The sequence below is a fragment of the Passer domesticus genome, chromosome 3 (assembly GCF_036417665.1).
Source record: "Passer domesticus isolate bPasDom1 chromosome 3, bPasDom1.hap1, whole genome shotgun sequence".
NCBI classification, from domain to species: domain Eukaryota; kingdom Metazoa; phylum Chordata; class Aves; order Passeriformes; family Passeridae; genus Passer; species Passer domesticus.
Window position 1 is genome coordinate 123,288,503 of NC_087476.1, and position 27,698 is coordinate 123,316,200.

The 27,698-nt window shown below is 44.2% G+C and overlaps 1 protein-coding gene and 1 long non-coding RNA gene across 40 annotated transcripts in view; one reads left to right on the forward strand and one right to left on the reverse strand.

The window, feature by feature from the left end:
* Positions 1-26,955, reverse strand: LOC135297798 (uncharacterized). Of its 12 annotated transcripts, XR_010359748.1 has the most exons (6): positions 26,786-26,955; positions 26,352-26,498; positions 26,128-26,241; positions 25,119-25,191; positions 23,418-23,564; positions 23,164-23,294 (listed from the first exon to the last, which is right to left on the reverse strand). It is a non-coding gene; the product is annotated as an uncharacterized LOC135297798 (long non-coding RNA). The 12 variants fall into 12 exon arrangements; XR_010359743.1 differs by lacking the exons at positions 23,164-23,294; positions 23,418-23,564; positions 26,128-26,241 and adding exons at positions 1-112; positions 17,359-17,494; XR_010359740.1 differs by lacking the exons at positions 23,164-23,294; positions 23,418-23,564; positions 26,128-26,241 and adding exons at positions 11,083-11,331; positions 17,359-17,494.
* SLX4IP (SLX4 interacting protein) overlaps positions 1-27,698 on the forward strand; it is a 423,033-nt gene that overhangs the window by 150,981 nt on the left and 244,354 nt on the right. The gene's annotated exons all lie outside the window — the stretch shown is intronic.

Below are 27,698 nucleotides of genomic sequence, written 5' to 3' on the forward strand. Positions count from 1 at the left end.
TTGCAGTGATCAGCTGGAAGCCTGAGGTCCCCTGGCTCCGTCTGGGTAATAGAGTGCAGATGCTGGATCCCTCTCTCCACCTGATGAGCTGTCAATGTGCTGGATAGATGAGCTGTTGGGAAACGAAAGAGGTTTCAAGTTGAAACATTTCTTGGTTTTTTCTTTCATAAAGAAACAAGAAGTAAAATAATTCTGTGGAATGCCTTGATTTCACCAAATCAGCATTTTTCCCCCAACGAGTATTGGTTCTAAGAGAAGCCAGAAGAGTTCAGCTGAATTTTAGAACTCTGCTACTGTACTGCTTTGGAGTGAGGAGGGTTTGGGGAGCTGGAGATTGGCTCCTTGCATTGCGCAGGCAGCATGGCTCTGCAGTGAGTCACGGGGCAGCCGGGAAACGGGGCAGAGTGCAGTGCTCAGTGGGCAGGGGAAAGGCCTGCAGCATGGAAAGCAGTGCTAGCAGGGGCTCACTCCAGGGTCCCCGGAGCTCCGGGCACGGCAGGGGTTCAGGGCATGTGGCCATGAGGGGGTGTTAGGTGGGAACCAGCCAGGGTGGGGATGGCGTGGGTGCAGAATGCCGAGGCAAGGCACAGTGGTACAGGTTTTGGAGCTTCCATGGTAGTGGAAAATGTGACACAGGCTAATCACTGTGCTAGAGGTAATCATTTCAAACACTTTGATTTCTATCTGCTGCTGTCTTGTTCAGTTAGGAGCATTCCTGTGAAGATCCCTGAGCAGATGGAACTGGATCCTGCCTCTCTAGCACACAATGGGAGCTATGCTGTTTATTTCATTAAGACGCTGGGTCTTTAGGGAGAGAGTGTAATTACTACTCAAACAGAATGGGTCCAGCCCACAGATTCTTTCCTCAGCTTTGAAATTCTCTCCAGTAAAGGCAAAGATGTTTTTCAACAGCACAAAGCATCCACAAAGAGCTTAAAAAGCTTCATCTCTAAACCACTCCTTCAAGCACGAAGGTGGCCCGAGCAGATACATTTAATGTTGAGCAGCCAGGGACATGGACAGTCTCACAGCCCTGCTTTTGGGCCACTTGACAGCAGAGGAGAGTTCCCGTGTGAATGCTGAGTGCTCCAGCTCACTCTGCCGAGCCAATCCATTTCTTCAAAGACTAGACAGTGCTGAACTTAGTAACATGAAAAATGTGACTTTTTAAATTTCTATTTTAAGTTCACAGCTGGATTTTTAGTCAATTAGGATGTTTCTTTTCTTGTGGTTTCTGGTGAAAATATTACCTTAAAGTCAACCAACTAATGTTTTAGTTTGCCCTTAAAAGATGCAAAGTCAAGACTGCACTTTTTAAAATTTTTAAGATCAAATTTTTCTGGGTGATATTTAACATAGCTTCTGCAAATGGGTAATGATCAGGATCTGAGGTTTCTCTGCTGAATATTTGCTGTTTCCTGACAGAATGGAATACTCATACAAAGTGTCCATTTTAATGTCAGTGAGATATTGAGAGTCCTCTGAATAACTGCAAATTGCAGATCAGGTTGTACATCCATCTAAAGTGGTCCTGACCTAAAAAAATATATTAGCATTATGAGAGAACTCAAAAAAGCTTTTGGGGTCAGAATTAGCCTCTGGAAGTATATTTTGATTTTCTATACAGGGCACAGAGTGCTGGTCTGGTTTTCCCAGGGTTTCAGTGAGACTGTTTGCCAGCAGGCAGTTTGAGTTAGACTGCACTGCAAAGCAGTGTGCATTACCTTATAAAGCACTGAGTACAATTTTGTACCTTCTGCTGCAAAATGTTATGTCCTAACCATTTTCTAACAGCATTTCCTCTGCCCCTGAGTGAAAATGAAGGGTGAAAAAGAAAGATAACACTGGTTTTACGTCCAAGTGAGGTGGTAAAAGTTCCTTAGGCAGGCTGAGCTCCTCTCACACCTCACCTGAACAGCTGGAGGACTAAGCTTAAAAATCCACCTTCTTCACTTCTGAAGCACTTCTCACTGCCCTGCCACTGCCTTCCTTCTTCCCTGTTGACTGGGATTTTATTTGATATACTGTGGTGTCCTCTCCAGGTCTAGGACTCCCTGGTTTGACTGACACCAGTTGTCTCTTTCATCAGTCAGACTTTGGTGCTCCAGATGGCTGTACTTGGACAGGGCACATCACGTCCAGGCAGTTCTATGGCTGAGTGGGAGATGGAAGGGTTGCACATCCTTGAACTTGGACCATTTGGGGTTTGGTCTACAGGGATTTGACACACATTTTGTGGCAGGGTTACAGAAAGGGAGCTATGTTCTGTGGCACTTTGAAATGAGATTGGTGTATTGAGAATGATGCTTTGCTTTGTTTTCTCTTTCTTTGTGCATGCCTAGAAATCACACAGTACCATGTTTTACCAGAGGCATGAAAACTAATCGTTATAATAGGGACTTCTATATCCTGTTACTCTCATGTTAGTTCCACAGTGAAAAAAGCAAGAGACGAAGAGATAAAGGGAAACAAAAAAAGAATGTGCCAAAGAGTGGTATGGGAGAGGAGGAAAGGTAGAGAAGCCAATTAATTTAGGCACTGGAGTATTTGATTTCTGGTAACGTTCATTGTCTCAGACATGCACCATCTTTGGAAAGAGAAATGTCTTTGAAGATAAATCCAGCTCAGAGGTTTGTGTGTGCCTGTGTGTAACAGGAGCATTCTAAATGACCTTTAAGGCAAGGACAATAGCTACCTCTGCTTGGTCATTTCCTTGGCTATGCAGTGGAGAAATTTTAAAGTATGCAGAGAATGTTATCCCAGATAATTGATGGAGATAGAAAAGGTGAGCATGGATGTCATATCCTGTCACATCCCTGTAGGCAGGGTACACCACAGTAGAAAGCAGCAAGAAAAGTTGTGTACAGAGCATTTCCTGTCATGTTTCAGAGAAGTAATACTGAAATAGCATGTATTTTGCATACTGTGAAACACTGAGCTGATTTACAGGGCTGCAGCTGTTAGCACAAGTCCAGGGCCATGAGCCACAGGGCCTGTTTCTCTCAGGACTATTCTGCAACGCCAGTCAGCCTCTCTTTGTGACTGATGATTCCATGACACCTCTGAGGCTTCAGCCACCCCCTTTGGTTATCCCTCCTGGAACAGAGCGGGGATGTGCCCAGCCCTTGTCTGAGCAGGGAGGTTGAGGGAAACAGCCAGTACCAGCCTGTTCCATGGTAACAAGTGAAGCAGCATCCAGCATGGACCTTTCTACCAGGGCTTCTCTGCAGTTTTCTGTCTCTTTTCTATATGTATAAGACAGATCACAAGTGTGGAAGGATTCATAGGGGCAGACACTGATCTCTGCTCTGTGGTGACCAGTGACAGGACCTGTGGGGTTGGCCTGAAGGTGTGCCAGGGAAGGTTAAGCCTGAATATCAGGGAAAGATTCTTCACCCAGAGGGTGGATGGGCACTGGAACAGTCTCCCCAGGAAAATGGTCACAGTACCAGCCTGAGAGAGTTCAAGAAGCATTTGAAAAATGGTCTCAGGCACACGGTGTGGCTCTTGGGGTGTCCTGCACAGGGCTGAGAGTTGGACTCAGTGATCCTTGTGTGTCCTGCAGCTCAGCCCAGCTGGGACTGTCACTTGTTGCCCCCTTGATGCCGTAGGATGCTGCTCTTCAGTTTTGTCACCGCTGTGCCCTCACTGGCATTGCTGTGCCAGGCTTACCTGCAGTCTGCTGGCCTGGGCTGGCCTCAGCTCTCTGTGTGCTGGCCTGGTGCTCTGGACTCAGGGCTGGCCCTGGGCTGTCACCCTGGGTCTGCCCTGCTCAGCTCTCTGGCCTGTCCCTGGCTGTGTCATCTCGCTCAGTCCCTGAGGGAACTACTGCCCTTGCTGCACTCTGACACTGCACTCTCCTCCCTGCTTCTCAGGCCTGGGCTGGATTGTTCACTCCCAATTCAAGGCCAGTGTTCCAAAATATTTAAGCTGTTATGTGCCTCTTCACTGGGTAAGAGGCAATTCTCCTTTTCCAGAAGGTGGTGAGGTGTCTTCAGAGTCTGTATGTGCAATCCGTGACAAGTATCTAACCACCTCCTCTGTGAGTCAGCTTCCAGGAAAACTGCATCAGGAATTCCAGGTGTCATGTGGACACAATTCAAGGGAAGGTGTATTTGTTACCTCTTCAGTGTGTTCATCAGAAAACCTCTCAGAAAATGCCTTTGCTGTTCCAGCTTTGTTAATTTTCCCCGATTATTAAACCATGAGTGTTTGTAATGCTGTGAGCTGCCAAACAGTGAACAAGCTCTTGGCCTGGCCTTGTGTCGTTTTTTACTTTACACTGGCAAGTATTTAATTGTTTGGGAGTCAGTCCAACGTACACTGCCCTTCCCATTATTGATTGCTGGAGCAGCCAGCATGTTTTCTAACTGCCTGTTTTAGAGACCGACAACTGCATTTGAAGTGTATAGTCTGTATTTTGTCAGCTGTGGCAGGGAAACATCTTTGGAACTGGATCACATAATGCACAGACCTGATAGATGGACTCAATTAAATCAACAATAATATAGTAGTTGGCACACTCAGTGTAGCTACTCTGATCCTGCTCTATCATTTTTCCAAATCCTTTTTATTCTCCAAGCCTCTGATCAAAACTTTAGGCCCTTTATAACCCTAATTCAAACATCACTTCAGAGGTTAACACATTTGAACTCCCAAAGCAATGCTTTTAACTTCTATCTTGTGGTCAATAAGAGGCTAAGTCTATCTATAAACAGTGTCAGATGGTGTCTCACACGTTGCACTTAAGAAACCTTACTCCTGATAGTTCCTTGACCTTGGTGGCCTTGCAGATTGGGCAGTTTAAATGACACTGAGCAGGGTACCCACGGAGAGATCACACTCCTGATACTGTAAAGCTGACAGCAAACTGACAGCGCTCGGGGTGTGAGGAAGGAGGCAGGAGAGCATCTGAGAGAAGCGAGCAGTGAAGGCTGCTCCAAAGCAGCAGGCTGAGATAATTATATGATTTATTTATGGCCATATCCCTGCATTTTTTTTTGTTGACCATATATTAGCTACATGCACATGTCCTAGAGAATCACAAAAGAAGATTTACTCCTGCTGGTTACTCTCTCCTTTTTGTGCCTGGTAAATGACCAAAATGTTGGGAATTACTTGGACCAGAAATAGTGTTACTGTAGAGCAACACCCACACTGGCAAACTAATCCTGGATCTTCAGCTGGCTCAGGTGTGGGAATACTTCGTGACATGGGTGTTAAATTAGTTTGTGTGCTGGGGATCTGGTCCAAAGCAGCATGAGGAGGAGTTCAGCATTCAGGTGCTACTGCAAATCCTCTAAAGGACAAGAGAGTACCGTTGTGATAAAGTGAAATTGTATGAGAGGAAGCAAGTTTGTTATTTCAAGGGACTTGTTTACTAAACAAAGCTGTTCTCAAAGTAGTGTGAAACCTATCAGTATCCAAGGCTGAAGGGAGAAGGTTTTTCACTGTGGTTGCTTTGATGAGGATGACAGCCGAAAGTCTGGGGCAAGGTAGAAGTCAAATCCTTTTCATTCTTCATGGAGTACTGCCTTAGAGAGTAATGGAAGTAGTCCCTGCACATCCAGCCTCTGTCCCTAAATCTCACACCAGATTTGTGCTGAGTGATTGATCTCAGTTGCAAATATGGTATGCTGTACAGCTGATGTGCTCCTGCTGCAGCTGCAGCCCCGTTAGCAAAGATGGTCGTGGATCCTTTTGTCAGGAGCTGAACCAGAACACCAACAGGCTGCTGATACAAATAAGGCTGTAGAGGCAGCTCCTGAAAGCCGTCTGTGTCCATCAGGATCATTTCTCCTTGTGCATCTGATGGATCCAGCTATGCCAGCACGAGTCTGTAATACATGTGCACCCCACAAGCCATTTCTAAGCTCCTGAGCACACAAAATATTTATTCCACATGCCTCTGTTCCCAGCAGCATACATTTCTTCAGTTCTGTGTTGTGGGAACAACTTGAACATGCCCTACCTAAAACATTACATATGCTGAGCTGGTGGGAAGGATGAGAGTGGGGGGCAGATACAACTCTGCCATGTTGACATATTTCAAAGGCTCCCATTTCTTACTGTTCACAACTGCACATTGTTTGATCATGGAGTTGTTAGACCTCAGCTTTGTAGAAAATGATACAATGAATATGATTGATCATTTTTTTTTATGTTCTTCACTTGCTTGGTTGATGTGAGGCCTGTGAGCTTTTCAGATTTAGTTTATGGAAATTAATCAAAGAATCCAGGGGCAATACATGACAGAAATATGGATTTGTTTCCAAGCTGCAAAATTTTTTCAGATTGCATGTAACACCTGTCTGTTTGGGTGAAGGGAATGAATATGGACAATCAGACACGCACATTTCAGAAATGAATGAACTGAGATTAGCTGGCTAAAGACAGTAACATTTTGAATCATAGACTTATGATGGCAACTACTGGGCAAGTTTAAAGTGACAAGCAGGAGAAGAGTGTGGCAATTATCAAGTATAAAATGGGAAGAAGATCAGTCAAGGTGATGACTTTCTAAAGTAATTTTCTGTTATACTTACTCCATCACATTTATTATACATTGAGATACAATGATTACCATGACTTGGGCTATTCCTCCTGTGAATATAGTTGCCCAGAAATTCTTTCTACAGTTGTTGCTGTCAGAGGCAGGTAAACTGTTTATACAGCTGATTCCTGTTTAGTAGGTATAACGTTACTGTTATTTATTTTGTAGAAAAACAGCAAAGTTTTTGTTTAAGTCCAAGTTTATTTTCTTAGGGAGCAGCTGAAAAGCTTAAATAATAGTAAATCTTTGGTTTTGCTTTTTCCCAGTTATTTTACCTTCAGAAAATCTCGTTTCTGAATAACTTTACAGATGTTTGTTTTTGAGAAATTTTCGAAGCTGTAACAATTGACTTTGCTGATGCACGAGTTTCTCAAAGTCTTTTTGAAGTATCTTCATTTTGTTCCTCAAATGGAGAACTAGCAATATTTTCATCACCTGATTACTTTTTTCCATGTTACTCATGACCAAATGACAGGTTCATTGATCAGACCTTTTGTCTATAAACACAGTTTAAACATCACTTTTAAATGGAAAAGATAGACCAAACAATCTGATAAGGATTCCTGATTGTGTACACTGCACGTCTCCTTGTAATTGCATAGCTCTGGGCTCACTGGTTGCAGTACCTTTATTTTTAATAACATAAATAACCTCTTCATTCTGTATTTCTGTAATTTCTCTGCTGGACTGGCTTCAGCAAGCGATTTTGTTGGTCATTGACTATAATCTGTGCCTAGATCATCTCTTTTCCACCTCCCTTCTGGAGGTTGCACAGAGCCTGGGGGTGTGTTCCATTCCTTCTCATCTGGGTGTGTTCTGCAGTGCTCAAATAAAAGGTGTATCACAGCACAGCGATCTCTCAGAAGATGGGAGGGCTGTTGTGCAAGCTACTTGCTGATCAAATAAAAAACATCTGCCTCTAAACACAGACAGTCAAAGCAAAGAATGGGAGAAAAGTGTTATCAACTCTCATTTATGCTTAAAATGGCACAGTAAGGGAGCTCACAGCTCCACCTGCCCACACATACAAAGCAGTCTTATGTCTGTCAGTGTTTGAAATTAAACCCTGGTCGAGCTAATCACTTAATTACAGGGTCACCTTTCCCCTTCTGAATATATTTTTCTCACTTCTTCCAGTTTGAGATTACCTCGCTCAGGGCTGAAATCAGTACATCAGGAACTCGAGAGATGCAGAGCTTTGTACTTTTCTTGGAGCTGAGCTTATGAGTTTTGAGCTCATCTCTAATGAGCACTATGACCTAGGGGGAGAAAAGAGTGTGATCTTACCTTACCCTTGTGGAAGTTATAGCCTGGCCTGGGATAGCTGACTTCAGTTTTGTGTTCACTGGGGATGGGCCAAGTCAAGAACCAGCAGCTGCACGAGTGGCAGAGATAGCCTGAGTTCCCCAGGAGGGGAGGGAGGCTTCAACCATACAGGACAAGTGTAAAATGTTTTTGTCACCAGGGAACTCAAAATAAACACTATGACAGTCTGGGACCCACATTACCTTGCTGCCTGAGAAAATGTAAAGTAAGTACCATCTCTAAGCTGGCCTGGAATTCCCCACTTGATGCTTTAAGCGTCTCCTTGATGAGTGGAGGAGAGATTTGGCTGTCTCTATCTTTGAAAGGCGATAGAAATACTCCAGAAAAGCATGTGCCAATTACATGCATTAATGTCTCCAGCAAAACCCAATTCTCAGCTGGGGATATTGTGCAGACAACACCTCCCGTCAAAGCACGGAGCATAAACCAGGATTGTGGGGTCTGACATGGACGAGTGATAACTGAGGGGAGAGATTCTTGCAGGGTCCTGTGAGCTTCCCAGGGCTGTCACCGACAGCAAAGGCTGTTCAGGGCACGAAGCTGGTGGCTTTGAATCCCTGACCTCAACAGATTTTGCCTTTGTTACATAAGAGTGCTGCCTCTAAAATAAGAAAGGGGAAGTTTTTGAGTTTACTTCTACCAGCTACATGCAGGAGTTACACAGGGACATTTGACTTCCAGTTGTTTAGAGGAATACACCTTACGTATTGGGCCTCTGGAGAGTACCCAAAATTGCCTTTGGTTTTGAAAATTGGTGTTTGTATGCTTGGTAAAACATAGGGAGCGTATAATTATGTTATGTATAGATATCTGAAGTGACTAGCATTTCTTATCTGGCCTTCTACATAATAATAAGAATGAACAGAAATACCTAGGGAAGATGTGGCTATCCTACCCCTTTTTCTCTAGTGTATTAGACAGTTGCACATTAACCAAAAGGAAAAGTCCTGGGATGTGACCCTTTGTTGACATAATTCCCTACAGACATAGAATGTACATCTGTTCTCTTCTGATCTGTTCTGTGCATCTGATCTCTTCTGCCAGGAGAAGAGGCTTATGCTCACCAAGGGTCTCTAGCTCTTCAAAATATTGGCAAAAACCAACAAATTACTCTTGGGGCAAGAAAACTGTTGAAAACAGTGAACAGCAGAAGCAGCTCTGAGTGTGCAGCTTTAGAGATGAAACTCTTCCCTCTGTTCACATCTCAGTCAGTGTCAGAGGAAAGCAGTCTTGTTCCAAGGTGCTTTGCTGCTGTCCCGTGTGACATTCCAGTGGGTGTCTAGGCCAGGCCATTGGCATGGCTTGCTGGGACAGGCTCTCCTCTTCTGGTATGTACCTCTGCCTTTCCCCATGGGGATTTCTGGAGAAGGGGGATGGCTGTACGAGGCATCCAGCCAACCTGTTCTACCTGTTCCATCCCTGGGTCTAGCTCCAGTTGTGGGGAGTGCTCAGTCCTCCCTCTGAGGTGCAGAGATTGGATCAGTCTCGGAGGAAGATTCAGTGGGCAGTGGAACACAAACACATCTGCCCTCAGCTCGTGTGACTTGACAAAGCCCAGCTCCTCCCGTGAAGCTCTGTGGGTTTGTAGCAGCTGAAGAACTGGCCCAATAGGGCACCAAGAGCTTCCGACTGCAGACGAAGCAATTCACTTCTATTATTAGCAGCTGGAGGCTTTTTGAATCAGGAAGAGTGGCAAAACTGACTTCCTTTTTGTTGGGCTCCAAAGTAAAAATGGGGTGTTGTCATCAGCAATGTTGAAAAATACCTCCTGATTTTGAGAAAATATCCTGTTCATGAATTGTATTAATTATTTACCAGTGTAGTAAGCAGCTGTTACAGATGTTGGAGATATGTGGAACGTTAATAGGCATTAGGATGAGAGATTAATTTAGGGAAATTACAACATGTTTCTGAAAATTGCATTAAAAGTTTGGAGTGCCCTGAACTGCAATATGACATGAACTGGGACCGAGAGCCTGAGAATCTGAATTCAATTTGTGACTGTCAGTGACACCCCGTGTGACCTCAGGGAACTTATATAAGCTCTGTGTGCCCTATTTGCCTTTTGTTAAAGGAGAAGAAAAGAAAAAAACTTTCTGTTTCTCATGTTTGCCTGTTTAGAGTTGGGGCCACTGGTTCTTTCTGAGAGCACTGAAAAGAATGAGACCCAAATCTCTTTGTGAGGGGCCTGGGGCCTTACCACAGAAGTAATTTGAAAAGGAACAAATTCAGTAATATCTGGAATGCTGAATCCCAAAGCAAAATTAGAACAAGGCAGCTCTGGGCTTGTACACACAATGCTGTTTTTTAAATTACTACTTCAATCATTCATTATTTTTAAAACTAAATACACTGATGTTTACAAAATAAATAACTACATATTTTATTGTCACCAGCAAAGTGCTAAAAGGAGAAGAAAGGAAATCCTGTGGAGACCTTCTCCAGTGGGAGAGCCCTTCTGGAGGGAGCTGCAGAATTAGGTCCAGCATTTATTTACCCAGTTCTGATCAGTTTAAAGCACAAAAGCTCCAAGTTCTCATGGCTGTAGGACTCAGTGCTGCCTTATTCTGAAAGGACGAGGGTGCAGATCTTATCTTGTGCACTTCCACAGGGTGCTGGAAGCTCCCTGTCACGATTTCCTTGGTCTGTGCCCCACAGGCCCAGCATCCCTGCTGGGCTTGGGAGTCCCAGCTCTGTGTTACTTGAAACTGCATTGCCTGTGATCCAGCAGGTTGTATGTGCTCCTCTGGGGCCTGGGTGTTTAAGAAACACATCTTCTTTCCCTCAGGGATGCAAAGCAGCTGAATGGGGTGACCTAGGAGGGTGTATCATGAGATTCCCTTGGATTCACAGTCGGCCGTCTGCCCTGGATACAGATGGTGAGGGATGAGGGTAAATCCCTGAGGGGAGAGACCCATATGCCCATGTGTGTTTGCCAGTTGTCCAGAGGGTCACCCGCTGCAGCACCTCTTTAAAAACTTATCATTGAGCCCATCTCCTTTGTGAACTTTCTCATTATCATTTCATTGTGCTGCGCGGCGCTGGCCGGGCGCAATGAATATTGACTTCATGCTTGCTTTTCTAATTGAATTACAGGGGAGCAGGCTGAGCCACTGAAGTTTCCAGCCTGCAGTCCTGCTTCCCTGGCAGCCAACTGAATAGAGGCTGAAAGAAAAGCTGTTTGCTTGGGCATTATGGATAACAGAGACCTGTCACAAAGCTGCTACAATGATTTATTAAAAGACAGAAGAAAAAGAGAGAGAAAGAGACTTGCTCACTTTCAGCACCAGCTGCTTGCTTTGCTTGTCCTCTTTCCTTCTTCTTTCTTCCTTTTTTTGTCTTTCTTTTTCTCTTTAGTACTTGCTTTCTCTTTCATCCTTCCTTTCTTTCTTCCCCTCCCTCCTCTTCTCTCTTTCTCTCCTTCCCTCTCTCTCCCCTCGTCCTGATCTTGTCTTATCAAAAATAGAAAGAAAAAGTCAAAGAAAAACATAATTTGAGCAAATGCTTCAAGAAAAGAGCGTAATTCTCCAGTCCTTAAATAACAGTCCTTGCCTAAGACAGATGTGTTTATCATTATGGTCAAATCATAAAAAAGTCTGTCACTGTAGCTGCTCTAGCAAACAACATCCCATACATGTCCCTACAGTGTTAGGCAGTTTTATTCTTTGAGAATAAAAAATAATATTCTTTATCCTACTGAGAAAAACTACAAGACTCTGTCATTTACCTTTTCTACTATTGAATTTAATTGTCAAACTCTTACTGATGTAATAGTGGAGTAAAGCCAAGTCTCAGTGGCTTTGCAAACACCATGCTGTATTATGTAGCTCACCAGCAATTCAATTTACAGTGGTGCAGCACAGTGAGAAAGATCCCAGGGTTGCTCATGGAACTGCTTTTACCAAAAAGACCCAGAGCTCAGCTCATGGTCCTTGATCAACATAGAGAACACTTGTGTTGGGCTATTTTCCCCTCTTTCTTTAGTTTGTGTTTGCTTTTTAATTTATTTTTAATTTAAAACTTTCGATTCTGATCAAATAAGAAGATCAAAAAGCATAATTCTATTGAGTTACATAATGTAGAATGTTCAAGGCTGTTGGACTGGGGCAACTGTTGTTTTGGTTTTTCCTTGAAATCTATGCTAGCTTATATTCCATATGTTTATTTAAGGTGGCATTTCTGAAGTTTGGGAAGGCAGAGAAGAGAACTTCATACCCTACTCTGGTAAGGGCTAGCCCAGGTCAAAAACATCCAGGCTCTTGCCTACTAAGAAGTTGGGCTTTCCCATGAGAATTTGGGAAGAAGGTGTTTCTTCTGGCAACGTGTGCTTCCTTGGAGCCATTTTCTTCCCCTGAAACCACAAGATCTTAGCCCAGAGAAAGCTGTGTGCTCTCAAATCTCCAACTGGACAGCTGTCAGTTTGATACACTGTTGATTTTAAAAAAACCCCACAGGAAAGTAGTGTTCATCTCTATTCAACAGACTTATTCAGATCTGACCTTTTTCCCATCCCCAGGTTATCACCTAAATGTATACTTTGCTTGATTAAGTCATTATTGTTATCTTTCCTGGTTCCCTGTCTATCTTGTTGTTCTTCATTGTTTTCTTTGTCCAGTTTTATAGCCTTTCATTTTACTTTTCAGATTTTTAAAAAATCTTCTTTTGTTTGATTCTAGTTAGCCCCAGCACGGAAGTTTGCAATAAATTACTACAGAATAATCTGACTTTTCAGTGTCTGGCACTCTCCTTAGATTTAACCCTTCTCAGTGATTAATCAGGATTTAATCTTTGTTTGGAATAAGTTAATTGGTGACTGCTCTTTGGTAGCCACTAAGCTGTTTGCAAATAGAAGGGAGGTTTTTTGGTGACCTCATTGAAGATAGGGCGACAGGTGGATTTATTCTCAGGTTTACATCACTTGAAAGGGTAAACATGAAGGTGCAGCCAATGCTTTTGCATTGTGAAGAACACTTCCACAGGGCACATGTGTGTGCTTGGTAGGTACACGCTGTGCTGAAATGGAATGGCTATTGGCTGAATTGGAAGGGCCTTGTAACTTAATTAACGGCCTTCTGGCATTTGAATTATCAATACTTTATATCTTGTATAAAATAGCAGTGTGAGGAGATGTCTCACTAGACACAGACATGTGCAGATACACAGCAACAGCCACATCCCGGGGCTCTGTGGGGCTGCAGACTTAGGTAGCCTTTCCTAAATAAAACTTTCAGAGATTGTACCTGACAGGGATTCACAGTCATGAAACAGAAAACTTCCTTGTGCTAATAAAAGGATTCCTTTCCCCTCCTCGGTCGGTGCTGGAATTGGTACCTGTGCTGGTACTGGAATGGGTACTGTTCCCACAGGGGACTGACTGCCCTGCTGGACACAGGCTGGAAGAGCTCCTGGTGACTTCACTGGGACCAGGATATCCTTCACCTGTTTTGTAACTCCTGTGAAGAAAACCTATTACCCACGTATGTATCTGTCAACAAAATTAGCACCTGGGATTTTAAAACTGTGGCATGAGAACCGTAAGTAACTAATGCACTGAAAATTGATATTATGATTTCTCTCAGCAGAGGAAGGATTTGAGTAAACAATCACAATCTTACACCATGTTTGTCTTTAACTATGTCAGAGATTGAAGAACTGAATATACTTGTTTCCATGGCTAACTAGCTGGCCTGAGTAACAATTGAGCCTTTGAAGCAACACAAGGGATCCTGACCGTTTTCTTGGATTTGGGGTCACTGTGGAAAGGAAGTTTTATAAGCCACCTACGCACTGTTTCCGCCTGGAATCAGAGAGAGAATCTTTCTGGATTACAGGCATTTCAAACCCATGAACCAGTTCAACTCTACAATTCATTCCACGAAGCTCAAGACAGGAGCTGCTTTGTGTGGCACTCTCCCATCAGGACCGGTGGCCATAAATCAAGATGAATGTCTTTCTGAATGACTTGCTGCAGTTCAGCCGCAGGAGCCGGGCTGGAGGCAGCGACCACAGAGTGAAGTGCTTTGGCCTATGGAATTCGGAAGGTCAGGCTGGGGACCACGGTGCTTCCTCAAAAGGCTGTGAATCTTCACATTGTATATTATTCTGGGTTGTGGAAGTGTGCAAGAAACAGAAGATTTTTAATTGCTAATAATTTATTTTCAGCAACAGAGATCACTGTGACTTCCCAGAGTTTGGTATGTTTTCTGAAGGAGACATAAGGAAAGAAAATCCTTCCACTTTGAAAAGCACAATGCTTTGGCCAGCTCTTTATGTTGGCAGGGATCCTGTGCTAGAGTGAGTTCCCTGAAAAGCAACCAAATTGCCCACCACAGACAACTACGATGAAATACACTCGCTGTCTTTGCAAAAAGACTGCTTACAGCTCGCCATCCAATCCCAGCACCCCGCAACACGCGGTGCACTCGAGTTTACTTGGTTTTTGCAAGCTATTACTGCCATTCAGCAAAACTAATCCTTGAGAGCAAGGGGTGTTTTGTCAAGTGAAGGCTTCAGCTGCTGGACTATGAGTCTGCTTTGCTCATTCTGGCAGCAGTCATGTGCAGCACACACCTTGGATAAACCAGTGCCATGAACAGAGCGGGGAGCCAGGCTGGCAGGTGCTGCTCTGAGCTCCGGTACCAGCCTGCTGGCTGATCCTAGGTGTGTAACCTCCTCTGTGAGTTTCTCCCTTCCCTTCCTTCCTTAAGTCCTGTTTGCTCACGCTGTCCCATCCCTGAAGCTGAGGTTTTTTCTATACATTCTTACTGTGCTTCAGAGAAGAGTCCTACTTCATGTCACAGATTTAGAATAGTTGCAGAGACAATGCTCAAGACGTGCTGGCCAAAGCAGTGGCCTCCAGAGCATGCCCAGCCCTGTCTGCAGGTGCCTGCTGTGTCAGTGCCCGTGGCCCCAGAGCCTGGACCTCTTTGCCCAGCTGGTAAACAGCATGGGCCAGCAGAGATGGGGCTCCCTCTGCCCCTTGCTGCCCCAATGAGCTCTGTGCTGCTGCCCCATGGAAACAGCCTTTCCTGGCTGTCATGGCTGTTACCTCTGGTGGCAGCCAAGCTGGTGCAGCACTTCCAGAGCTGTTTGCTGCTTCTTCCAAAAATACAGTGGCAGGTAAATCTTTGTGTTGCTTCCTGAAGACAGGGTGCCCAATTTTGTCAGACCTTTGGCATGCAGGACTGCCTGGAGGTTTATTAGTCTGACATCATCCAGCAGGAAACAAACTAAGAGGCTCTGCTCAACTGCAGCAACCTCTCAGTTTCTAAAAATTAAAATTGTATACAGTGGCTTCTGAATAGAAGTATAGGAATATTTAATTACATAAGTATTTCTTCATTTAACAGTCTACTCAGAAGGGTAGTGATAAATGCACATGATTTCACACTCCTGACAGGCATGTTTAAAAAGGAGGAAGGGAGGGAAGGGGGAAAAAAATGCAACAGAGCTCCCTAAATGGTAATTCAACTTAATTTTTTAACAAGACTGTTTTGGCTTCAGAGTGATTCCATGACCTACAGCAGTGATCAAAGTGGTGCCGCAGTGGTGAGTCTCCAACAGCCAGAGCACTGCCGAGTGTGCCGCAGCAGGCTTAAACCAGGTTTCATCTCTCATCCAGGTGCTTCACTCTCCTGCATCAGAGCTGCTGGGCTGACTGCATGCTCAGCTCCCTCAGCAGCCCACAGCTTAATCAGGACCCAGACAGGTCCAGAGAAGGGGTGGCAGAACAGAAAGATAAGATTTGTACGTGCTTGAAGGATTGCCTGGATGTACCTTCCTGGGCCATCAGTTAAATATTGTGGCTGTCCTAGGTGCCTCCATATTGTTTAGATCTTTTTCAGTCTAATGACTTTGGGTTTCTCCCAACAAGAGCAATGTCTTGTAACCAGCAAAGCTGTTGCATTCCAGTCAGAAGAGAAGAGCTGGCTCCACACACTTAGTGCCTGCTGCATGGGAGCAGCCAGCTGCAGGACAGTGTGCCATCACCACCTTGCTCTGCATGGCCAGCAATGCCCAGGGTGGTGTTTATGCACTGCACTGCACCCGCTCCTCAGGGAAACGTTTCAAGGCACAGAGACTGGAGAATTTTAGAGAACCTGGTGCATGTCTCAGTGTACATGAAAACTGTTCAATACTGGCAGGGAATTGCTCTGTGCTTAGACCATTTATTAAAGTCTAGACGCAACATAAAAGCACGAAAATTGGTTCCAGTCGTTGCTAGTAAAAACTTCAGCTTGAGCTGGGAATTGATTGGTGAATCTCACAGCATAATTAAAATTGACTGTTAAAGTTTGTCCCGCTTAATTGGTAACACTTTCTTTGGAAGTCAGCGAGTTAGGATTCTTGCTGGATCATTTAAAGGAGTTCCTGTGTATACGATCAGAACTCAAATGCAGTTTTATGGAGAGGTTTACAGTTATGTTCCACCCTGGTGGTCTTTCATCCTGTATCTTTCCTATTTAAGATTTATGCTGTCATTCACCGCAGCCTAATTGTGTTTTGATAAAAATGAAACGATTGCTGACGCATTTCAGACTGAAAGCCGATGACATTTTGAAGCTTTCAGTAAGATGATCTGAAATACTGTGCTGCTCAAAGCCCCTGTCTCCCTCCAAGCCTGCCTTTTTAATTCCAGCATTTGTTAGTCGGTTTTGTAGGGATTCTAATAGGCACCTATAACTCCTCTCTGAGTGTCCTGCCAGCAGTGTGTTATTCAGTTTGCCTAATAGCTCATGCAGACTTTTTCATTCTTTCTTTGGGAGGAGAGAATATGTGCAGTGTAGCCTTTTTAGATTTTTTTTAAAAATTATATAAATTTAAATTTAAAGTTACATCTTGTGATAGAGCACATATTATCCTCTGAGTACCAGACAGCTGGGTTTTTGGTGTTGTTTAGCTCCTTAAGGATATCCTTCCACAATCTTGGTACAGTCCCAGTTCTGGAAGTTGGTGTTATAGGATGGTACTACCGGACATACTTAGCTCTCTTTAACATAAGCTGTCTTGTCCTGACTAGCCATGGACTTAATCACAGCATTAACTGCTCTCCTGAATCAGGCACTAGAGATACACTTAATTCTCTCCGCAGTCACGGTATTTTTAGCACATGGCACCCAGAGCTTATCATTAGCAAAATGTAAATGTGTCAGGGGATCGTGGATGGGCACTACAGAAGCATTGTCACCCGCTAGACTCAAGATGAGGAGCTTTCAGAAGTGTGATTAATGTCCTACAGAAAAGGCAGGAAGACACTCAGGTTACTTGGCTGGAAGTGATGCACTCCCACAGCTGGAAATTGTTTTGGAAGACACAGTTAGGTACTTGCCAACATTTGGTGTGGCATGAAGAACCCACAGAGCACACAGAGAATTCACTGAACCTCATTAACTTGCCATCAGAGTCGTGAAAACCGGGGCCAGCTGGACCCTCACATGTCCTGGTACCCTGGAACGATGCACACGGACAGAAATATGTACCTTAAACACTTCCTGTGCCACCACGATGGGCTCAGCAGTGCTGGGAGCGGGAGATCGAGGTCAGTGCTCCATGCAGCTCTTCAGAAGGAAGTATGGTGACACCTGGACTGCTGCCAGGGCATCCTGAGGTCAAGCCCTGGAAGTTAAAGAGGTGGTCAAGAATAACATGTGGGTCTGATCCCAAGCCACTGAAATCACTGGGGCTATTTTGTTGGTACCAGTGGATGGCAGACAAGCAGTGTGGGTCTGTCAGCCTTGCTGTGTCACTCACCTGTGTTTTAGCTGCTTCTAACAAAAGTATTTTACAGGGATGTAAGATGTACTTCAGTAGTAAATGAATGCTTAAATGCTCTTGCAGGTCCTTCTGGCCCCTGAGTAGGGACCCCTGGTAACAGAATTTCAGAGCTGCACAAATTATATCTGGACTTCCAAAGTGCTTCGCTAAGGTTCAGCTGCCTCAATAGTCCTTGCTGGAGCAGCTACATGCTGCAAATGCTTGTATCCCATAACAGTTATGTTCTGTACCATACTGTGTTCCTTTCAAAGCTAAGGAGCCAAATCCCAGCCTCAGCTTCGAGCATTGAGCTGCAAACAAGCGAGGACTCAAAAGTATTATATTTGGTGGTGCATGTGCCATCAGAGTTGTCTTCCATTATGTCATCAACTTTAAAAGAAACAAAGATTCATTTAGTAAGTTTAAATGCCATCATTATACCTCTCTGTTAAAGTGATGGTAAGAAGGATAATCCAGGTGTTATAATGAATTGAATCTAGACTGTGATTTTGACAGTCCTGTAAAATATGTCAGGAGGGATTTCTGAATGACATTTGTGTCTTCTCCTGCTCTTGCCACAACAGGGCCATTCCCAGTGGCTGCCTCATGGCTGTCCTTTTTAGTATACACATTTATATATATTTATATCTAAAATGAGTGGACTTGGAAGATACCTTTAAAGATTGTCTATTCCAGTCATAAAGATAATGGAGTCCAACCCATGTACACACACACAACACACCCAAAGACCTTCTTGCACACTCATTTAGCCACAGCACTGAGCTGATAAATTGTACTCAGGATGAAGAGTTATTTCAGCTCTGCAGAGGGTGTAACACAAAGGGTGTCCCACAATATGTGGGCCCTGCCATCCTTGACAATGACCCCTTGGTTACTCAGTGTGTGAGCAGAATCTCTTTGGCTTTAAAATCTGTTTCTAGTGTATGAAAATATGAGCTCTCCTTGATTTGGCCATTTTCTGCTTTTGACAGAGGATCAGTGGGACAAAGTAGTGATGAGCACGCCCAAAGAGATTGCTTTAAGCATATTTGATTTTCTTTTCATGTATGCATACGTTCCAATTCCTTTTAAGCAGCAAGGTCATTTAAGAGTGCCATGCCAGAGGTTTTTCCTTTTCCCCTCATTCAGTTCCTTATATCTTATTGTCAGACATGTTCCTTTTGAGTAGCAGAGCAGCTGCTTGGAGTCTGCTTGTGTGGTTATAATCCCATTAAAAAGCCCTGCATTATGTTGCTAATATATTTATAAAGGAACTGGTCACCTGGGATTAGTGGTTGATTCTTCTCCCTGGACATACTGTACTGAAACAGAATTAATTATTCTCGATCCCCCAGCTTGTTAGATGCTACCAGTTGCATTTGTCATGGTGCCAAACTGGCTGAAATAGATCAGCAATTAATGCAGAACATGCTTTCCTGTGTTTATAAAGTCCTTGTAATCATCCCTGATAATCACCTTCTCATCAGCTCTTTCCTGATAGCAATGGGATGGCAGATATGCTGGGGCTTTGGGAACTTATGGTCTTTCACAGGAAATATGAAAGGCATTGAAAGAACATCCTGACAGAGAAGGTGAGGAGTCTGACAAAAAGGAGCCCTGAAAAGCCATTTCAGAAAGCATTATCCTGTAGGTTTTCCTCAGCCATTCCCAAGCATGCAAAGCTAAGGAAGACAGAGTAACTGTTGGGAGGATTTGCAAAGCCACTGGTACATGTGTGCTGTGACTTACAGATGTGACTGCAACCATGGGGACACTTCTGAGGTCACTTAGGCTGATCAGACTGGGATATGGATCACAGCAAAGCATAGGCCATACAGATTCAGCCAAGGCTGCAAAAGCCACTTGGGATGGCTGAGAAAGTGCTCAGGCACTGATCCTGCAGGAGGATTTGTGCTGTTCCTGCCATTTTGTGTCGGTCAGTACTTGATCAGAAAACTTCCAAGAGCGTCTAAAACTTCCAAGAGGGTCTTTGTCCCTTTCAACACTGTCTAAGGGCTCACCTGCAGTCTGCCTCTCCATGAGAGGAATCTGATGTGCTGCAAAGAACTTTTTGTTCCTTGTGAATCCCAGTCATCATCCCAAACATTTTCTCTCTTTTTGACCAGCTTCAGAGCAAGAGCCTTATTGCAGCTCCAGCCACCTGCGAAGCCTTTCTTTATCCACACATCAGTTCTCCATCTCAGCTGAAATCATATCTCTCTCCTTGCCTCCATTTCATTGGTTCATTCTGCTCCTGCTCTTGGCTTCTCTCTGTATTTATAGCAGTTGTGTTGTAAAGTGTTTCCAGATCCAGGCCTAGGGGATTGTATTTGAAGTGATGTTCAAGGATGAGCACAATGGCAAGGGCTGGGTTGTTTCTGCCTACTCCTCTCAAGCAAAGAGAGACCAGGGAATGGCTAGGTTTGCTCAGGGAAGCACAGCAGCCCAGCCTAAGGAAGGACCAGCCTGAGATGGGGTACCTCAGGTGGCCACAAAAGCACCTCCACTCTACAAGTATCTGAGCTGTGTAGGGGCCAGTACAGCTCTGTCATGTGGAAGTCCATCTCTCTTGAATATCTCCTTTTGATTCCTGCTAAACATGATTTTCTCTGTACACTTCCTTTATTGTACTCATAACTGGGCTGTGTCCTTCTGAAATGCAGTGTTTGAGCCAGCTAGTCTACAGGAGAAGAACATCACTTAAATACCTCTTTTGTATTTTGAGCCCTGTTGTGGTGTGGAAATGCGTGATAGAAAAGTATAATTTGGAGGATTAAACTAAAAGCACTGTCTATAGTTGGAGCAATGAATAATGGGGATACAGTTGGTGCAGGAGGAAAACAAAGCTCTCTGCAAAAAGTAGCTGTTCCAAAGTGCAGTCTAGCTGCTTTAACCAAAATGTCTAATGTATGGCTTGCCAGTGCCTTCAGCTCTCTTTTCATTTCCTCTTAGGGGAAATGGTTCCCTGGAACTGTTGTGGTCTCCTTGCATTGCTAAGCTGGCAGTGAATTCCGTGGAGCCTCTTGCCAAAGGTGTCAGGAAAGAGCTGCTCATGGCAGTGAGGTCCCTGAGTACAGCACAGCATGCAGGCCTTCAGCTATCTCCAACTCTCAGGAAGTCCCCAGGAGCTCCCCTGAGTCAGGGACACCGTTCTGAGTAGATCTGAGGCAGTTCTTAATTGCACTGGGAGGTCAAACCATTCCTGCTGGCCACCAGGACTTGAGGCTGAAAACTGTCTTTTACCCAAGCCAGACACTCTTCAGTCATGGGTTGAATGCAGCTTGGTGGAAGCAAGGGATCCAGCCCAAAGGTCTGTTCAAATGTTTCCATTTCATGTGGCTTGGTATTGTAACATTCTCCCGTGGTTCTAACAAGTTGTGCAAAATTGTGAAGCCAAAGCAGCATTCTTCCTTTAAAGTTTCAAAATTAAGAAAAATGGTTGTGGGGTTGGAAACTTGGGAGAGATGTGCTGTGGTTATCTACTGGTCCAAGAATAAAATTCCTATGGCTCTGTACAAAAGCACGGAGTAGTTGCCTATTAAAAAACAAAATTTAAAAAAAAAATTTCAAGTCAGGGTACCTTTTTAGTGGCAGCTGGACAATGTTTAGAGGATTTGAGAGGCCACACATTTCCTTCTCATGTGCCTCTGCGATTCCCGTAAGTGCAAGAAGTGCAAGTCCGATTCCCTGCCAGGGGAGCTGGGCTGACAGGAGGAGCAGCAAGCCTGGCCCGGGCTGGGCTTGGAAAGGAAGCACCCCTCGGACAGGGAAGTGCCCGAGTGCAGCTGTCCTGCCTGCAGGGTCAGCCACACGGGCTTTGGGGCCAGCACAGATCAGATGGGCACCCTGCAGCCAGAGTACATCGCAGCAGCCTCGAGGTGCCTCAAGGAGCTGGGCTGGCTGTAACCTCAGTGCCGGGGCTGGCAGGACATACCCTACAAGTGGTCATGTTTGCAGCAGGAAGGATTCAGTGGCCTCCAGTTGCTTTACCCAGAAGGAAGAGGCCAGACTCTTATCTTTGTGGAATAAAGGAGGTTACACATTAGCTACCCATAAAGAGAGTGATCCATTCATATAGGGGGAATCTACGCTTTCTTTTGGATTGATAAATGACTCTGAGAATGAGCAAAAATAGCTGGAAAAAGCTTTTAAGTTTTGTTTAAATTTAACCATCAAAAATCAAAACATTAGAGGGTGTTTAGAGAAGTGCCTGAAACTTGGAGACCCTGAGAAGAACCAGAGAGGGAATCAAAGAGCCTGGAAAAAAAAAAAAAGAAAAAAATAAAGTGAGAGAAAGAGAGCAAGATATTAAGATTAAACAAACCCGTCTGGATAAAGCTAATCAGCTGAGATCCTGCTACATTGACATCCACTGGATGAGTATTAGGGCCTCAAGATGTTACTGGGAAGGAGCCCAAAAAATCTGTGTGTTTTGGTTTGGTGGTTCTCGGCTAGAGTGGGTGATGTGGCAGAGCCTGCTCTGGATGAAGAGGTAAAGTAGTGCTGCCTGTGGAGGAAGGCAGAAATTATAAAGGCCCCAACCATCTACGTGTGGTAAAACTGAATAATGGAGTGGCCAAAGGGAAAGGAGTTCCTGGCAAAGTCTGGAGTATTTATGAGCATCCAAGTAGGAGTTTGGAGCATTAATATTTATTGCAGTGCTGTCAGTTGTCAGTGCTGAGAAATCTTCACTTATGCCATGACAACTTGTTTTTGTTCCAGTGGCCGTAATTCAACCTGCTGTGAGGTTCCTGCCTGCCTGGTTCCCAAGTCACACATGGTGGCTGGTTAACTTGTTCAGCACTGGCTGCTCAGCTTCAGTCGTGCAGCTGATTTGGGTGCAGAACAGATTTTGGCTGCTGCAGAGCCCCTTGCTGAGACAGAGTTTCTCCTTCCTCATAGCTCCCACTAAGAGATTCCCAGCAGTGCCAAAGAAAATAGTGATAATGCTAAGAAACAAGGACAGTTTGGCTGTTAGATTTACTACACTCGTTTTCTTTTTTGTGTGAAATTATGAAAAATGAACACAAGTTTGTTTTGTTCCGCTTTTCCCCCTTCTTTTCTAATTTTATTGTGATTCCTTCTGTTATCATTGCTAACACTGACCACTGGAACCTCTGGGCAGGCACTGCTTCTTTCATGCAAGATCCTGAGCTAGATTTCCTTGACTCCAAGATCAAACCCTCAGGCTGAGCAGTGAGGAATTCCTGCAAAGATTTGCATGTGCTTCATCTTACATGCTGGGCCCAGCTGTGGAGCCTGGTGATGGCAAGGAGCCCCGTCTCTCCCCTGCGTGGGACTTGCAGGCTGCCAGACGCTGCACAAGGGAAGAGCAGATGTGGCTGGCCTGCCTCTCCCCTTCCCTGGCGGAGCGGGGATGGAGCGCTGCTGCAGCTCCACCCTCCAGGCATGCCAGCACTGCCGAGCCTGCGAGGGGAGCAGGAAACTCTCTGCTAAGAACCCAGCACCGACCCAACACTCATCATTTCACAAAGGACCTGTCCCTTTCCGCCTTCTCCTGCTTGCCTTGCTTGCGCCTTGGTGCAGTGCCCTGCGCGTGGGCTCGGTCGTGGAGCGCCTGTTCCACCCTCGGCTGGATTGGAAAGTGCTCCTGGTGGTGTGTGATATTCCAGATGTGTGTCCACCTTCACAGGGCCGGCAGCTGGGTCAGTGAGGGGCTGTTACACACCACAGGTCTCTGCTGTGCTCTGCTCTACAATTCATCCCCGAGAGCCGAAGGGGCAGCGGCGCCAAGAGGACACCAGATAATCTGAAATGGATCTACCTTTATGAGAAGACCAGTGTAGGATATGCAGAGGAAAGGGCTCCAAAAGTAATTCCTCATTTCTCATCTAACAGCTTTAATTAACCTGAACAGTTGCGCTCTGGAGCCGTGCGGACTTCAGGGACCAGCTCGATGGCACTCCTCCTGCTGCCAGGAGAGTGGGAGCATGACAGTTCAGTTATTGCTGTGCATTGTTAATGTGGTTGATCTTGGTCCTGCTCCAAGAGAACCACTAAGCAATCATGGAAAATGAAGGGTAACACATTTTTAGAAGGATTCTGGATAATTTTGGCTATAAAACAGGCTGCATAATCTTGGCAAAAAGTGGATGAATTCATTATCTGCAAATAGTGGAAAATATTATAAATGGCAGTAAATGAAATAAATGGGTGTTTCCACTGTAATATGCTATTCTCTGAGCCACCCAGAAAGAATACAGCTTGGTTTACTGGGTGGGTAGTCCTAGATGAAGTGAAAGATCATGTTCGTATGCTCAAATACTTGTTTGGGAGTGAAATATTTTATGCCTTTGTTGCAGAGGGAAATCTATACATTTTATATTTAAGAGGCCGTATTTTATGGCCACATACGGATGCTGGAGTGAAGTTAAAGTTCTATATGTGCTGTATATCTGTTTGCATTCCTCAGCTAACCACATTTTTATTTGCTCTACTACACCTTCAGGGTTTGGAGACCTCAGTGACTCCTCTAATGGAAAGTCACTGACCCTCCTTATATGAAGAAATTGACCTTCTGTATGTTTTGAATTTGTTTATGGGCCAACACTCTTGCTGTGAACACACGGAATTAAAGTCCTGGCAACTTTTAGTAGAAAAACAATTGATGGCCACTAATGAACAGGATCTGGCTGGATGCTCTTCATTCCCGCTCGTTTGGTCTCAGGATATATCCTCCTTCTTGAGACTCCCTTCATGACAAAGCCCATGTGTATCTCTGAGCTTGTGAGTAGTCCCAGCATCACTTGTAGGCCTGAGGTTACTTCTGTCTGAGGGTGCTTTGCTGGATAATCACAGAATCACAGAATAACTAGCTCGGAAGAGACCTTCAAGATCATGAAGTCCAACCCATGCCCTAAACACCTTCTCATTTAGGACAAATGGACATTCCCTTTGGCAGCAATGGTGAGGGCAGTGGTCTTGGGGGGAGGCTGCAGCTGTGGGATGAAAGCCCAGGGCTTATTATTATTTAGGAATTATTATTATTATTATTATTATTATTATTATTATTATTACTATTATTATTGTTGAATTAATTTCTTAAATAATTTATTTAGGAAATAAATTATTATTTATTTCCTAAATAACAATTAATAATTATGTAGGAAACTAAAAATCCTATAATTTCCTAAATAATTAGGAAATTATTTATTTCCCTAAATAATTCAGGGAAAGCAATCCCACACTGTGTCATTCTCCTCAGCAAGGTCAAGGTCTATCTGCTCACCTCAAAATGCCACCGGGTAGCCCCAGTGGCTTTAGTGGGAGCCAGCACCAAGGGTGTATGGGCTGGCTGTGCCATGTTTTGGTTGTTAACACCCAGAGCATTTGTCAAACAGCCCTTGGTTCCATCCTTTGGCCTTGCAGTCAGGTACAAGGACAGGGTGACCACCCCTGCTGATTAAAGGGTTGTTTTGTTATGCCATTTGTAGGTTGCTATTTTTACTTTTAATCAGATGGTTACCATTGCAGCTGGTACTCCTGCTTCCTCCTGCGCTGCTCAGAGAAGAGTTGCCTCCATGGTGCCTGGATTATACCTGTTAAGGAAGGCATTTCCTCATACACTTGGATAAGATTGTGGATGTGGCCACAGCAGAGGAGCCACCCCTTTTCCCAGGAGAAAACACTATTACAATTTACTGTTTTGCAAAGAAAAAGTTGCACACAGAAACAAACAGCTGTCTGCACCCATGTTCACATCTGGCTCTTTATAGACATGCATACACTTTTACATGTGCATATGTATATGTGCATACATAAAAGTTTGTGCACATGTATATTTGAGTGTGTATACCTAGGTGATTTTCATTAGGTGAGCTTAAGAAGCTCTCACTGTCTTCAGAGTTATTACTAGCCCTACTGGTATTTTCACTTCAAGGATGGTTTAAATGTATGGCCACTGCTTGTATACATTTATGTACTGTGCTATGCATAGACAGATCTCTGTTCTCATGCCATGTCTGCTTTTGGAACCTCGGTTCTGCATTTATAAACAGCTGCACTCATAATCCTGCAAGTACAAATAATTGCAACTAAAGAGGTGAACATTTATAGCTGGCCTTTTCAAAGGAGTCTAAGGGAGTTAAGTACCCAAATCTCATTGAATTTGGTTACCTAATTCCTGTGGCTTCTTTGAAAATTCCAGCCTTAATTAACTAATTCAATCAACTATCTGTGAACCAAGTGGAGACATAACATGCTAAATCCAGTCAGTTTGGGTTGCACAGGAGCTACCTGAACACTTTTCAACTGAAACTTGAAAGGATTCATTGTTGGCAAACAAGATCCAGTAATTTCAGTGAAACAAACTGCAATGTGTAACCAGCATGGCTATCCAGCCTCTGTTCAGTGTGGCCCTCAGGGTCTTTAGGTTGACTGCTTTGTGTTTAGATTTGCTAGCAAGGGTGGATGGTAACTTCACAGGCTTTCTTCAGGCACCATCTCCATCTTTAGATGCTCTTGGGAATTCTTACTGAGACTCCAGGAAGGATAGCTCCTGAGAAAGCTCCCACGCTGGACAAACACCAAGCTATATCAGTGGCACTTTGTGGTCCGTGCCTTGGTGACACCTTAATCCATGGGAAGACCTTTGTGTTTAAGCAGATTGGTGTTCAAGGAAAAAGCAAACAGCAAACCAAGAAAAAAAACACAGAATGAAAAGCTTCTGAGTCTGCACATTACTCTCACCAATACTTACTTCTATTCCATAACAGCTTTGCCTTCTTGCATCATTTTTTTTTAATCCATGCTTCAAAAATCTTTGATGTGGGCTTGTTTTTTTTTAATTTTCTTCTTTGAAAGCCTCTTTTGCTAAGTATGGAAAGCCACAGTTTTAACAGTTCCCCTGTTTGTTCAGAAATAGTATCATTCATATTTGGCATCAGAAGGAAGACTACACTGAAGCCCAAATTTACTCCTATTAAATTAAACCTAATTGAAAAAAGGCAAAGACATTCATTAACTAGTTAAACAAACGGTATTAAATTTACTTTTTTATTTAAGAGAAGAAAGAAGACATCTTTAACTGGAGAAACATAAGTGGAAGAGTAGCTATTAAAACATGTGATGGAAGAAGTACACGTTGCTGAAAAGAAGAAACCACAGACGTGTATAACAATAAAAGAAATGTACCTTCTTGGCCATTTCTCTTCTCTGTTGTTGTGTCAGATGTTTCTGATTTGAATACGAGCTTTCCTTCATGTCCCTGAGCTTCTCCTTCTATTTGACTTTACACTGAAGTCATAAACCTGTTGTCATGGGAACGACTGTGACATCACAGACGGAGTGTTAACTTCACCACGGGGCAAAATAAATGAATGTGATGGCCTGCGAGGAGAGAGAACCTTTGTTTGAGCCAAAAGCCAAGCTTATCCAGTCTTGGCCTGGAGCCCCGTACCCCAGAGCCCTCAGTGGATCCCAGCCCTGCGCTGTAGGCTCAGAACAAACAGCCCCTCATGGCAGGGACCCTCTCTGGGGCTGAGTGAGGGTCTCTGGGGACAGGACACGGCCCAGAAGAAAGGAAGCATTATCAGCTGGGCTTCAAGACTGAAAAACCAAGGAAGAGAGAGAATAAGCAACTTTACCTCAAGTCACAGGGAGGATTTGAGGCAGAGCCCAGAACTGTGCTCCGATAACTCAGCAAGAGCTGCTGGAGATGCTGCAATGCAGCAGTCAGAGCCTGTTCCTACATATCAGTTCCTGGAAGTCTTTCCCAAGCTCTCTTCAAAACTGACAAAATATGCAAAAGGCAATAGAGCTTGGGACAAGTTGAAACATTGCTGCAAGTCTTTTAAATGGTTCAAAATGTCTTTGCCCTCTAGGAAAGTTTGTTTTGGGAATCTTCACCACCACATGTGGGTTGAAGTCTTCCATGGCAGCATTCCCGTGTTCTTCCATGGGCCCAGGATTCCATCTGTGGCTTTTAAGGAGCAACAACCAACACCTTGAGTTGCATTCAAATGTAAAGAAGGAGCAGATCTGTTACAGAGCATAAATGTAGCAGCTGTTATGGCCAAGCTGGCCAACTAAATGGTCTCAACAATTC